At 43.2% G+C, this 12,474-nt stretch overlaps 1 protein-coding gene across 3 annotated transcripts in view; it reads right to left on the bottom strand.

Annotated features, from left to right (window-relative positions):
- Positions 1-8,341, bottom strand: part of LOC111860736 (leucine-rich repeat-containing protein 24-like) — a 43,263-nt gene extending 34,922 nt beyond the window's left edge. For all 3 annotated transcript variants that reach the window (XM_072710558.1, XM_023844715.2, XM_072710559.1), the window contains exon 1: positions 7,857-8,341. The gene's annotated coding sequence lies outside the window, so the exon portion shown is untranslated. The remainder of the gene's footprint in view (positions 1-7,856) is intronic.
- Between the last annotated feature and the right edge of the window lie 4,133 nt (positions 8,342-12,474).

Here is a 12,474-nt window from a genome sequence, read left to right as displayed (position 1 = left end):
CACACGTTCTGGTTTTCCCGCGATTGTTCTCCTTTTTTATTGTCCCGGAAAATTGATAATCTTTCCCGGGACTCCTATTGTCCCGATTTTTCGTGAAAATGCATTGCCAGTAACATATTCGTTAGTTTCACTTTTGAACAAACCTATAATTCTGCTGTTTCTGCATCAGTGTTCTCTTCCCCGCTCTTCTGACAGGTCTACATATAGGCTTTCTGGTCTCCGTGTTGCTGTAGCGGGCGCATGCTTGTATTTGATTGGTTCTAAGTAGTATGCAAATCTACGCGCGTAATCACACGGTGCAGATCGTGCATACAGGCAACTGTATCATTGGGTTAGGAAAAGCTTAACTCCAGATCAGACGGAACTTTAAAGCTTTCGTCGAGGAACAGAAGGCACTTTTACAGGCAGCAAAAAGGAATGTAAAGGGCACCACCACCCCACCCCCGCCGCGGGCGTCCCGGTTTTCCACAACTCAGATGTGGCAACCCTAACCAGAAGAGATCAGGCAGAGCAGTCATCGCTGTATCCCTCTGGTGCTCGCCTCCGTCGTGTCTACAGAACCAGTCTAGGGGTTTGGGGAGTAAGATAGATTTGTGGGCAGAACAAACACGGTGCACAGAAGAGGTAGTATAAACACGAGGCAGAAGTTGGCTATTTATTCGCAGCTACTTATTAGGATTTTTCCGGTCCACCTTAAATGCTTATTTTTTTCAGGTTTCAGCCGTCACTAAAAAGGCACACCAACGACTGCACTTCCCCAGGCATATAATAAAGAAAGCTGGGATGTAATTGTTCAGAAATGCATTGAGACCCATATAGAATGGAGTGCCAAGTTTAGGAGGTGATTATGAGAAAATGCTACAGTAAAAATTCACCAAAATAAGTCTACATACACTCTGTTAAACATACTATTAGATGGCAATGGCAGATTTTTGGGACGTTTTGAAATGAAGGAGCAGGGGCCTCTAGAAATAAATGAAAAAAGAAGCATTTAAGGTGGACCCGAAAAATCCGAATAAGTAACTGCGAATAAGTAGCCAACTTCAGCCTCGTGTATAAACGGAGTGTGCATTTACAAGTTTGCTCACCACAGCGTAGGTAGACTTCAAGTGTGACCCAGGCCAACACAACAAACAAAAAATCCTACCGCACCGAGTCGCAAACTAACTGACATACAAAAGAAAAATAAAAGACAATCATTCTTACCATCTCCCTATCCAAATATACAAATATCTCGACAAAGAAAACGGCTGTCACTCTTTACACCATACACGATACGATAAGCTAGGCTTCCTCGTAGTTGGGAACACAGACAAAATGGTCGGTACACGTGAATGGAAAATATAGAGAACAGGCGACCAAAAATCAGGGGGCAAAGCAAAAAGCGATAAATCAGAAAACAGACCAGAGTCGTACACAAGCAATCAAAATAAAATAAAACACAAAGTACAAGCAAACGCGCAAAGACAAGAATCTTGGGGGATTATGCGTCGTCGAACCTCTTCTACGTATAACCCGGAAGTGTCGACGTCCGACCAGAACGGAACATACGGAAATTACGCAGTACGTAATAAACGCAAATCCTTACGGCACGTAAAACGCGCAGCGCCATTCATGTCTTTGGTGACTTCTCCTATGAAGTCTGCAAAAGGGTTGGGAGTTGTGAGGCTTGCTGCAGTTCTGCCAAAACACGGCTTAAACACTGTATGTCCTCCAGAATAATAGTTTATTAGTAGCAAATGCAAGAGATCCCGTTTTTAAATTTAATGGAATATAATTCATTTTGAAGTGTTGAAGCAAAACATCCAGAATCCCACATTCCATTTAGACAGGACCACCATATAGTCAAGTTTATTTCTATCCCTAAATGAGATGTCAGTAAGTCAAAGAAAACATTCACATGAATTATTTGTACCTTAATTCTTGTTTATCTGATTTAAAATGTTCTACATAAAACTGCTGGACTCTGCTTTGATGCCCCCCCCCCAGAGAGCAGGGTCCTGTGCTGTTGTAATTGATGTCTAGCATCCCAACTCAGGAATGGGCCTGGATCAGGAACCATTGATCCTGGTGGGTCCACCTGACCTCCTCCACCCAGACATCCACCAGTCTGGCCCACAGCTCCTTCAGCACCTCCACTGCTATTTCCAACCCCCCATCTGCAGATACAGATGTAAGGAACATGGTTATAGGTTCCTAAACACTGAAGGTATTTCTCACTTAGCTTTGGGGGGCCACCAAAGGTCAATTGCCTTCCGGTCTCACAATCAAGTCCAGCTGTATCTCATTGGTACACAGCAAATGTGCCAGTGTTAAATTAACACTGCATGGTGTCTATATGTGACCACACCATTCAGTGTTACCTTTAACACTTTTCAGTGTACAGTGAGTGTTGTTTTTACAGTGTTAATATTTATTAACTCTTATAGTGTTCAATTTACAACCTAGAGTTTTAGGACAACGTGTCTCCACCTCTTCCCAAATTGCAAGCCCCTATGGGTGGCATACAAGTACAAAATGGGTGGCCCATATCTGCCCTATTTTAATGTGCACTCATTTGAACTCATTTGGGCATTCAGCTGCTGTGTTTTACTAACCCACCATAATAAGAAAGACTTAGACCAATATAGCCTTTTTTCTTTTTATGCAAGTTTTATTTCAGTTCAGCTCATAATAATCAAAAAACTGTGCTGAGAATCCTCTGTGGTATGAAAGTGCGTGAAATGTATGGTACCAAACACAGATTTTGAAGCTAGATTCTTTTAGACTGCAGCACATAGTTATTTAGAAGGGCTGAAGGAGTGTATTTCCGCTAAAGCAGATATAATGGGTGGTGGCCTCATTGGTTTTAGACCACAACTTGCGATAGAACAAATCAAATCACTTTGCTCATTTAATAATAAGATTTTCATTAAGCTTAATTTTTAGATACCCACCACGATCAAGGCTGGTTTGGCACTGATATTAGTCTTTACCACATTTCATTATCTGTGTTTTTGAGTTGCCTGTTGTATGTTAATTGATGTGGGCAATGTAGTTCTTACATATGTGTATCCCTGAAGTGTTCTCAATTGTAAAGATACAGAAGATCCAAATGATCTTCCTGGAAAGAGCAGACTTAAAAAAGAAACAAAATGATTGGTTGTCCATAGCATTTTCCTCCCAGCCAATGCCGTCTCTAGTTAAGCCATAGAGGCTAAACCACCATACCTGGTCCTTGGCTAGAACGCAAGAGCCATTTCGGTGGTATTTGTTCTCTTGCCTTATTCATCACAATTGCGGTGGATTAAAAAAAATCTATTAAGTCAAAAACAGTAGTGTGTTATGCTATGCAAATATACATCCAGCACCATTGGTCTACAGGGGAGTGGGACATACCAAGAGCTGCACAGAAAAGGTTATCACAACTGTCCTGACACCTTTCCACATATGTTAATCATCCAAAGGCAGGACTAGCAGTCAAACATACTACCACACTATTAATATATATATACCATTCTGGAGACACGTCCTGTACATCTTCAAGAGTTTTTTCTCTTATGCAACATCAACATACTCCCAGCTCTTTAATCTTCAAGATTTATCAGAGCCAAGCAAAAAAAAAACTTTAATACAAAACCAGAAAAAGCTGTAAGGTCCTGTTTGGTCAGAGTCTTTCTCATGATGGTGGGTAAATCTGGGATGGCTCTTCTGATCCTCATGATGTCTTGTTCGCATATTAAAATGGGGCACATATGTACAGGCGGAGACTCTTTGACAACACTCTAGGTTGTAAATTTAACACTATAAGAGTTAATAAATATTAACACTTTAAAAACAACACTCGCTGCACACTGAAAAGTGTTAAAGGTAACACTGAATGGTGTGGTCACATATAGACACCATGCAGTGTTAATTTAACACTGGCACATTTGCTGTGTATTCTTATCCTTTTTCCTGTCACCCCATACCCCCCCCCCCCGCGCACACACACACACACACACACACACATGTAAACACATAAAACAATGTTTGTAGATGATCTGATGATATAATGAGTGGTCTACAGACTCCCAAACAGGTCTCAAAAAGTCGAATCAGCCAGTAACAACACCTTGGGATCTTCTGCTGTCCACTAGGTGTCACTGTCTGGCAACAGCAAGAGCAATATTGATTATTGCTGCTACCATTCATAACAAATCTTACAAACACATTAAAGTTCTAAAATCATCTGATTCGACTTGAAGTACTGTGATCTAAAAGCTCATTTGAAACGTTGGTGCAGAAACTATTTGCAGCTGAGTTATGGAAATGCAGGTGGTCACACACAAACATCAAGAAGCATTTTAACAGGTGAGCTTCAGCAGTCGAGCACCATTGTTGTTGCTTCTTACAGGATCAATGTCCAGCAGACCTACAGGTAACTGGCCATGTATGTGTGCGCATGTAAGAGCTTTCAGCACCACTCAGGGGGACTGTTTAGCCATTTACTGGTCCAACAGAGAGGATGTAATACCAGATGTTCTCGAGCTATTCTGGTCTTCCTGCTGTGAAACACTATCAGTGACAAACCCACCCAGAAGAGCACAATCACTGAGGCACTGCTCTCTGCTCTCTCGGCTCATTCTGTCCTTGAGCCAAAACCACACCTGCTGCAGCCAATCCTGGAAGTACCTCCCAGCGCCACTCTCGAGATCAGTTTCTGAAAAGAAGAAAGTAAAAGCAGTACTATAACATGGCAGAAGCTGGAGATAAAATAGATGAGAAGAACTTTACGTGTCCAATCTGCCTGGATCTGTTGAAGTATCCAGTGACCATTTCCTGTGGATACCGTTATCGTATATACTGCATTTAGAGCTGCTGGGATCTTGTTGGAGTTTTCAGCTGCCCCCAATGCAGAGACCTTCATACCCAGACCTGTTCTCGGCAAAAACACCATGCTGGCTGAAGTGGTGGAGAAACTGAAGAAGACTGGACTACAAGCAGCTACTCCTGCTGACCATGGAGATGTGGAGTGTGACGTCTGCACTGGGAGAAAACGCAAAGCCATCAAGTTCTGCCTGGTGTGTCTGGCCTCTTGCTGTGAAACTCACCTCCAGCCTCACTATGAGTCTCCAGGAGACACACAAGCTGACTGATGCCACTGGACTTCTGAGGGCAAGGTCTGTTCCCACCATGACAAACCCCTGGAGGTCTACTGCCGTACCGACCAGCAGTGTATCTGTTATCTCTGTACCATGGACAAACACAGAGACCAGGATACAGTCTCAGCTGCTGCACAAAGGGAGGAGATGTAGGTCAGACAAGAAACTCTGTTATATAAATTAATTTATGAATCATATATGAAGTAAATATGAAAATTGTTTTTTTCTATCTATAAAATGTATGACATGTCTATATGTATGTGAGTATATCTGATTTGAAGGCACCGAGACAACCTTAATCCCTACCCAGCCCTAACCTTAACCATAAGTAACCAAGCAAAATACAAGAGTTTTTGTATTTACAGTTTTTTGATTGCAATCACAGATTTTTAGAAAAATTAGTTTTCCTATAAGGTCAAGAAAACGAGTAATCATCACATTGTGGGGACATTTGGTCCTCACAAGGTAAGGTATATCTGGACTACAATTTTTTAACATAAAGAGCGAACAAGACCAAAACATCACCTTCTGATTTTCTCCATCAGGAATGTAAAGGGCACCACCAAACAGAAACCTCTATCTGTCTGAGGGGAACAGAGTGGTGGCATGAAAGAGAGAGACAGTCATATCCTGATCATCAGGAGAGGTTTGACTCATGGACCCAAGTGCTGTGTACAGAGGGTCTGACTGGGCGCTGCTACTGGGAGGTTGAGTTCAGTAGGGCTGGGGTCGGTATAGGCGTCACATATAAAGGGAATCAGCAGGAATGGATGGGGTCATGAGAGTGCACTCGGGAACAATGACAGGTCCTGGTGTCTGTACTGGTATAACTTCATTTATTCATTCTGGCATAATAATCAGTAGTTTGAAATAAGTTTGAAAGGTTTGAAATAAGTAGAAAATTCTCCTTTTAAGGTTAAATGGCTTGATATCAGGATCGCCCCAGTAATAAGTGAAAATCAACTGAATATAAACAAAAAAAAACCATCCATACCACACTGGCACACAGTGCGGTACCTGCAGTTAGCCTCAGCATGTTTTTGGATTGTGGGGGTGGGGGGTAGACCATACTACCCAGAAGAAACCCCACCATGACCCAGGGACAACATACAAACTTCACACACACAAAATCAAGCACCTAGGCATGCAGACTGCTTCTACAAACATTTTTGAAAGAACAGGTCGCTCTCAAGAGCTCAGTGAATTCAAGCATGGTACCATGATAGGATGCCACCTGTGCAATAAGTCCATTTGTGTATTTTTCTCACTGCTAAATATTCCATGGTCAACTGTTAGTGGTATTAAAACAAAGTGGAAGCAATTGGGAACAACAGCAACTCAGCCATGAAGTGGTAGGTCATGTAAAATCGCAGAGTGGGGACAACGCATGCTGAGACGCACAGTGTGCAGAAGTGGCCAACTGTCTGCAGTCAATAGCTACAAACCTCCAAACTTCATGTGGCCTTCAGATTAGCTCAAGAACAGTGAGTAGAAAACTTCATGGAATGGGTTTCCATGGCCAAGCAACTGCCTCCAAGCCTTACATCACCAAGTACTATGCAAAGCGTCGGATGCAGTGGTGTAAAGCACACCGCCACTGGACCCTAGAACAATGGAGACCTGTTCTCTGGAGTGACGAATCACGCTTCTCTGTCTGGCAATCTGATGGACGAGTCTGGGTTTGGCGGTTGCCAGGAGAACGGTACTTGCCTGACTGCATTGTGCCAAGTGTAAAGTTTGATGGAGGGGGGATTATGGTGTGGGGTTGTTTTTCAGGGGTTGGGCTTGGACCCTTAGTTCCAGTGAAAGGAACTCTTAATGCTGCAGCATTCAAAGCCATTTTGGACAATTTCATGCTCGCAACTATGTGGGAACAGTTTGGTGATGGCCTCTTCCTGTTCCAACATGACTGCGCACCAGAGCACAAAGCAAGGTCCATAAGGACATGGATGAGCGAGTCTGGTGTGGAGGAACTTGACCGGCCTGAACAGAACCCTGACCTCAACCCAATAGAACACCTTTGGGATGAATTAGAGCGAAGACTGTAAGTCAGGCCTTCTCGTCCAACATCAGTGCCTGACCTCACAAATGCTCTCCTGGAAGAATGGTCAAAAATTCCCATAAACACACTCCTAAACCTTGTGAACAGCCTTCCCAGAAGAGTTGAAGCTGTTATAGCTGCAAAGGGTGGGCCAACTCCATATCCTCCTGAGACCCCACCCATTCATTTATGTCCATTGTAGTGGACATTTTGTTTTTGCATCTATCTTTTCACTGATGTAAGGAAACGTATTTATTCCTGTTGTGCACTAAAGAGGACATGCTGTGAAATTAAAAATAAAAATAAATTTGAAAAAATCTAAATTGTAAGATGTCTTATTTCCCCCAAAGACAAATAACCTAAAATTGATGGACACTTTTTTCCTTGGGTCTCAGGAGGATATTAAAGCCTATGTATTAAGAATGGGATGTCAGTAAAGTTCATGTGTGTGTAAAGGCAGGTGTCCCAATACTTTTGCCAATATAATGTACATTTAATACCATTTTTATCCCCATTGAGAGCACAGCCTCAGACAGAACAGAAGGTACCAAAAGTTATTTCTCTGTACCTAAGCAGACATACTCAAATACATACAGACATGTCATAAATTTTATAGATGAAAAATATAATTTTCATGTTTACTTCATATATGATTCATAAATAAATCTATATAACAGAGGTTCTCGTCTCACCTGTATCTCCTCCCTTTGTGCAGCAGCTGAGACTGTATCATGACCTCTGTGTTTGTCCATGGTACAGAGATAACAGATACACTGCTGGTCGGTGCGGCAGTAGACCTCCAGGGGTTTGTCATGCTGGGAACAGACCTTGTCCTGCAGACGTCCAGTGGCATCAGTCAGCTTGTGCTTCTTAAAAGCTGGAGACTCATAGTGAGGCTGGAGGTGAGTTTCACAGTAAGAGGCCAGACACACCAGGCAGGACTTCACAGCTTTGTGTTTTCTCCCAGTGCAGACGTCACACTCCACATCTCCAGGTCCAGCATAACGGTCAGCAGGAGTAGCTGCTTGTAGTCCAGTCTTCTTTAGTTTCTCCACCACTTCAGCCAGCATGGTGTTTCTGCCCAGAACAGGTCTAGGTATGAAGGTTTGTCTGCACTGGGGGCAGCTGAAAACTCCAACAAGATCCCAGCAACTCTTAATGCAGTATATACAATAACGATGTCCACATGAAATAGTCGTTGGATACATCAGCAGATCCAAACAGATTGGACATGCAAAGTTCTTCTCAACTAAGTTCCCTCCAGCTTCTGTCTTTTTATTGCACTGCTTTATTTTCTTCTGTTCAGAAACTGATCTCGAGAGTGACGATGGGAGGTACTTCCAGGATTGGCTGCAGCAGGTGTGGTTTTGGCTCAAGGCCAGACTCGAATGAGCTGAGGGAGCAGAGAGCAGTGCCTCAGTGATCGTGCTCTTCTGATTGGGTGTGTCACTAATAGTGTTCCACAGCAGGAAGACCACAATACCCCGAGAACATCTGGTGACACATCCTCTCTGCTGGACCGATAAATGACTAAATAGTCCCTCTTGAGCAGTGGTGAAAGAGATGCCCTGCAGGTGGTGCTCTTACATGCACAGGCTCTCAAACATACATGACCTGTGGTTCTGGTGGACATTAATCATGTAATCATGTAAGGCTTGACTCCTCAAGCTCATCTGTTACGTTATCTGTTGATGTTTGTGTGTGATTACCTGCATTTACATTAGTTAGTAAGCAGCGTTTACTGAGATTTTTTGACCACACAAGACGGCTCTGACTGATGTGGCCGGCCGGCTGTGTGGCGAGCTGGCCAGGTGGGAGCAGGAGTGCAACCACCAGGTGTGCCTGGCTGAGGCAGCGGAGGTGGCATTACGGGGCCGCAAGATGGCGTTGCTCGGCTGGGAGGAGGCGTGTCGCAGTTTGGAAAGCCAGTTGACCCAGAAGCGCCGCGAGCTGCTGGAGGTGTAGGTCTAGCACATGAAGGAAATTGATGAGCGGCGTGAGAAGGCCAGCTCTAAGCAGGGTAGACTGAAGGGCTGGGGCCAGGAGTAGGCCACACCGCTGGAAGTCCCCAGCAACCCCGTGCGTTGGCTGTCCCCGGAGAAGGGAGCCTGGCTGTTGGAGTCATTAGGTGTGGGGTGCCCTAGCCAAGTAGACACCCTAGTAGCGGCATTAGGTTCTCTTAAGGCAAAGAAAAGGAAGAGTCGGCACCGGGGGGGGATCTGACACACCAATGCCTGCCCGGCAGCTAGCCATGCCAGCACTTGGGGAGCTACCTGCCCCATCATTAAAGGCGGTGCATTGTCTGCTGCCAGAGGACCCCTGAGACTCGCTTCGGAACTGAGGTGGGGACTGTGGGTGATGGTCGCCGGGACTGTCGACCTCTGAGGAGGGGGCAGTGTAGCACCGGCAGGGCACATGTCCCAGCATGCCCCACGTGCAATTGTAAATAGCCCTTGTTGTATTGTTGTTGTTGTCAATGTTAATGGTTGCATTTCGCTATTGTCGCTTGCGTGTTTGCCCGTGTCTTGTGTGTACCCTGTCCTCACATGTATTTAGCTTGTGTAAATCTCCCGCCATGTGTGTATCTGACAGTTTGGCATCTGACAACCTTGTGTTTCCAATCTGTGTGTTTGGTTCGGTGCTTGTCGGGTGCTTGTTATAGTTCTGTTAAGGACTGATGCCTTGGTCTGGCTGGCACCAGCGTATGTTAGTTTAGCCCAGTGGCTACTGTCGTGTTTCTTTACTTAACATCTGTTCTTGCATGCTTTCCACTCTTTTTCCAGTTTTTTTCTTCTGATGTGAACTTATTTGAATCTCCACCCTTGTTTTATTCAACTCCTGACTTTTTCACCTGGACGCTGGTATTTACCTGTATGAGTGAGTTGTGTGCCACTCTGAGATAGAGACACCTGAAGCCACCGCCATGGAAGAAGAGTCGGCTTTGCTGTGAAACAACGCTGGGCTGGGACTCTCATTGCCTGAAAGTCTTCTATGACCCATCTTCCCCTGCACAGGACTCCGACCCTGGGGCTTGGATGCTGGATACTGGTTTTAATTTCTGTATCTCAAGGTGGTATCACTCTTGATCTGTGTTTTCCCGGGGAGTAAACACTGATAATCTCTGCATGTTCACCAAAGCTCTTCCTGCAACAAGCTTTTCTACGTCTATAATGGCTGCTCTCCAGAGCGTGAGGTCAGTGTCTAATAAAACTTCTATTCTGCAGGATGTTATTACCTCAAAGAAACTGGACTTTATTCATCACCAAGACCTGGATTGTTATTGGTCAGTCTTCATGTCTTACTGACTTGGTTCCACCATGTTATTGATGTTTAAACTCTCCTCGGCTGTCTTGTCGTGGAGGGACATTGCCACTGTTTTTAATAGTATGTTCTTCTGTCGGAGCCTCACAATGGGTCAGTTTAGTAGCTTCAAACTGCAACTTTTTGAAGTGTATAGCTCATCTTCTTGGTTTGGTGCTGTGGTTTATAGGCATCCCGTAATTAATGATATATTTTAGCATACACATTGTCAATCTATACATTTGGTTAATGACTTTTTATTACTATTGGACTGAACTGATTTTATCCAGCATATTAATACTCCAACACTCTCTCTTGCTCACACCCTTGATCTCGTTCTGACACGCGGTATTTTAGCTAATAATATTGATATTTGTGACGCTCCATTTACTGATTCACTTTTTTTTAACAATGGATTTGAATATTACTGACTCAGTTGCTCCCTTCAAGATCCGCTGCAAAAAATTGAAGACCAGCTCCATGACTTAATGACACTACATAACAGCTACGCCGCTCCTGTAGAATTGCAGAACAGCATTCGAAAAGAGATAGGCTGAATGTATCTAAGCAGACTTTTAGGACTTTCTATTCAACTTCCAGGATGCAGTTAAGAAATCTAAACATGATTATTTTGTTGATTTAGTATCCTCTCTTTCTAAGAATCCTAGGGCTTTATTTAATGCAATTAATGTGGCTATTTAACCTCATTCTGAGACGGGATTAAACTGTGCTGTTCTGTCATGTGAGCAGTTTCTTTCATTCTTTATCAGTAAAATTGATACTGATAATCCGCTCTGGCTATGTTCCAACTGGCTATGTACTTCCTGTTGTTAACCATGGCTTTGTCTTGGGATCATTTGATGTTGTCTCACTTTCACAGCTAAAAATTAAACCTACCCTCAGTCCTCTTCAAATTGTTCCACCACACCTTTTATTGGAAGCTTTTGATATCCTGGTTCCATTTTTGCTGGCTATTAATTTTAAACATGCTGTGGTGTGTCCTTTTTTATAATAGGTAGAGATAGATCCTGGAGTGTTAGCTAATTTTCACCAGATTTCCCAATTGCCATTTCTAGCTAGAATGTTGCAAAGAAATGTTTATAATCAATTGGTTGATCACCTTAATTCAGTAATTTATCTGAGATCTACAAATCTGACGTTATCATGGTGTTGAGACGGACCTCCTGAAAGTATTCAATGATATCGCTCTTATTACGGAATCTGGTGGTGTTGTAGTCCTTGAGCTCCTCGACTTACAGTATCTCCTGCTTTTGACACCATTGACCATGCTATATTGCTGTCATGGCTTGGACATCTGGTCAGGCTTAAAGGGACGGCTCTTAACTGGTTCAGGTCATACCTTAGTGGTAGACACTTTTCAGTGACTTTTAATTCCTCTTTTCCGTATACTACTCCTGTAAAATGTGGTGTTCCTCAGGGATCCATTTTGGGTCCTGTTTTATTTTCTATGTACAGTGGTACCTCGGTTCTTGAACTCATTAGAACTCGAATTTCTTAAAAGTCGAACCAACCAGTTAAAAAAAAAAATTACCTAGAACTCGATTTGAATCTCAGACGTCGAATCGTGAACTCCGACCTAAGATAACTTGTATGCGTGGGGAAATGAGTCACGCGGCATGTCTCTAAGCGGAAACAAAGGGTAACGCTTCAGTCTCAGCCTTGCATTCACTGTGATAGCATCGTACATGTTTACACTAGCTGAATACCTATATTTAGACAGTAAAAATACATTGACAATGATAGACAGTAACAGTAATTATTATTATATAATAAAATACATTTCAAAATAAAGATTTCTTATTAATTATTTTAATATTAATAGTAAACCATTATTACATTTAATTATAATAATATTGCTGTGCCAAGCAGGGATGGAACGGAGACAAAGGCGCAGACGTCAGGGTATCGGGGAATATGGGGTTTTGTTACAGGTAAGGCAGGCAAAACACAGACGGACAATACAATGACCGACTGGGGAAACAAACGGAA

This window comes from Paramormyrops kingsleyae, chromosome 4 (genome assembly GCF_048594095.1).
Source record: "Paramormyrops kingsleyae isolate MSU_618 chromosome 4, PKINGS_0.4, whole genome shotgun sequence".
NCBI lineage: Eukaryota > Metazoa > Chordata > Actinopteri > Osteoglossiformes > Mormyridae > Paramormyrops > Paramormyrops kingsleyae.
The sequence above is the reverse complement of the archived record's forward strand: the minus strand, read 5'-3'. Positions and strand labels throughout refer to the sequence as shown.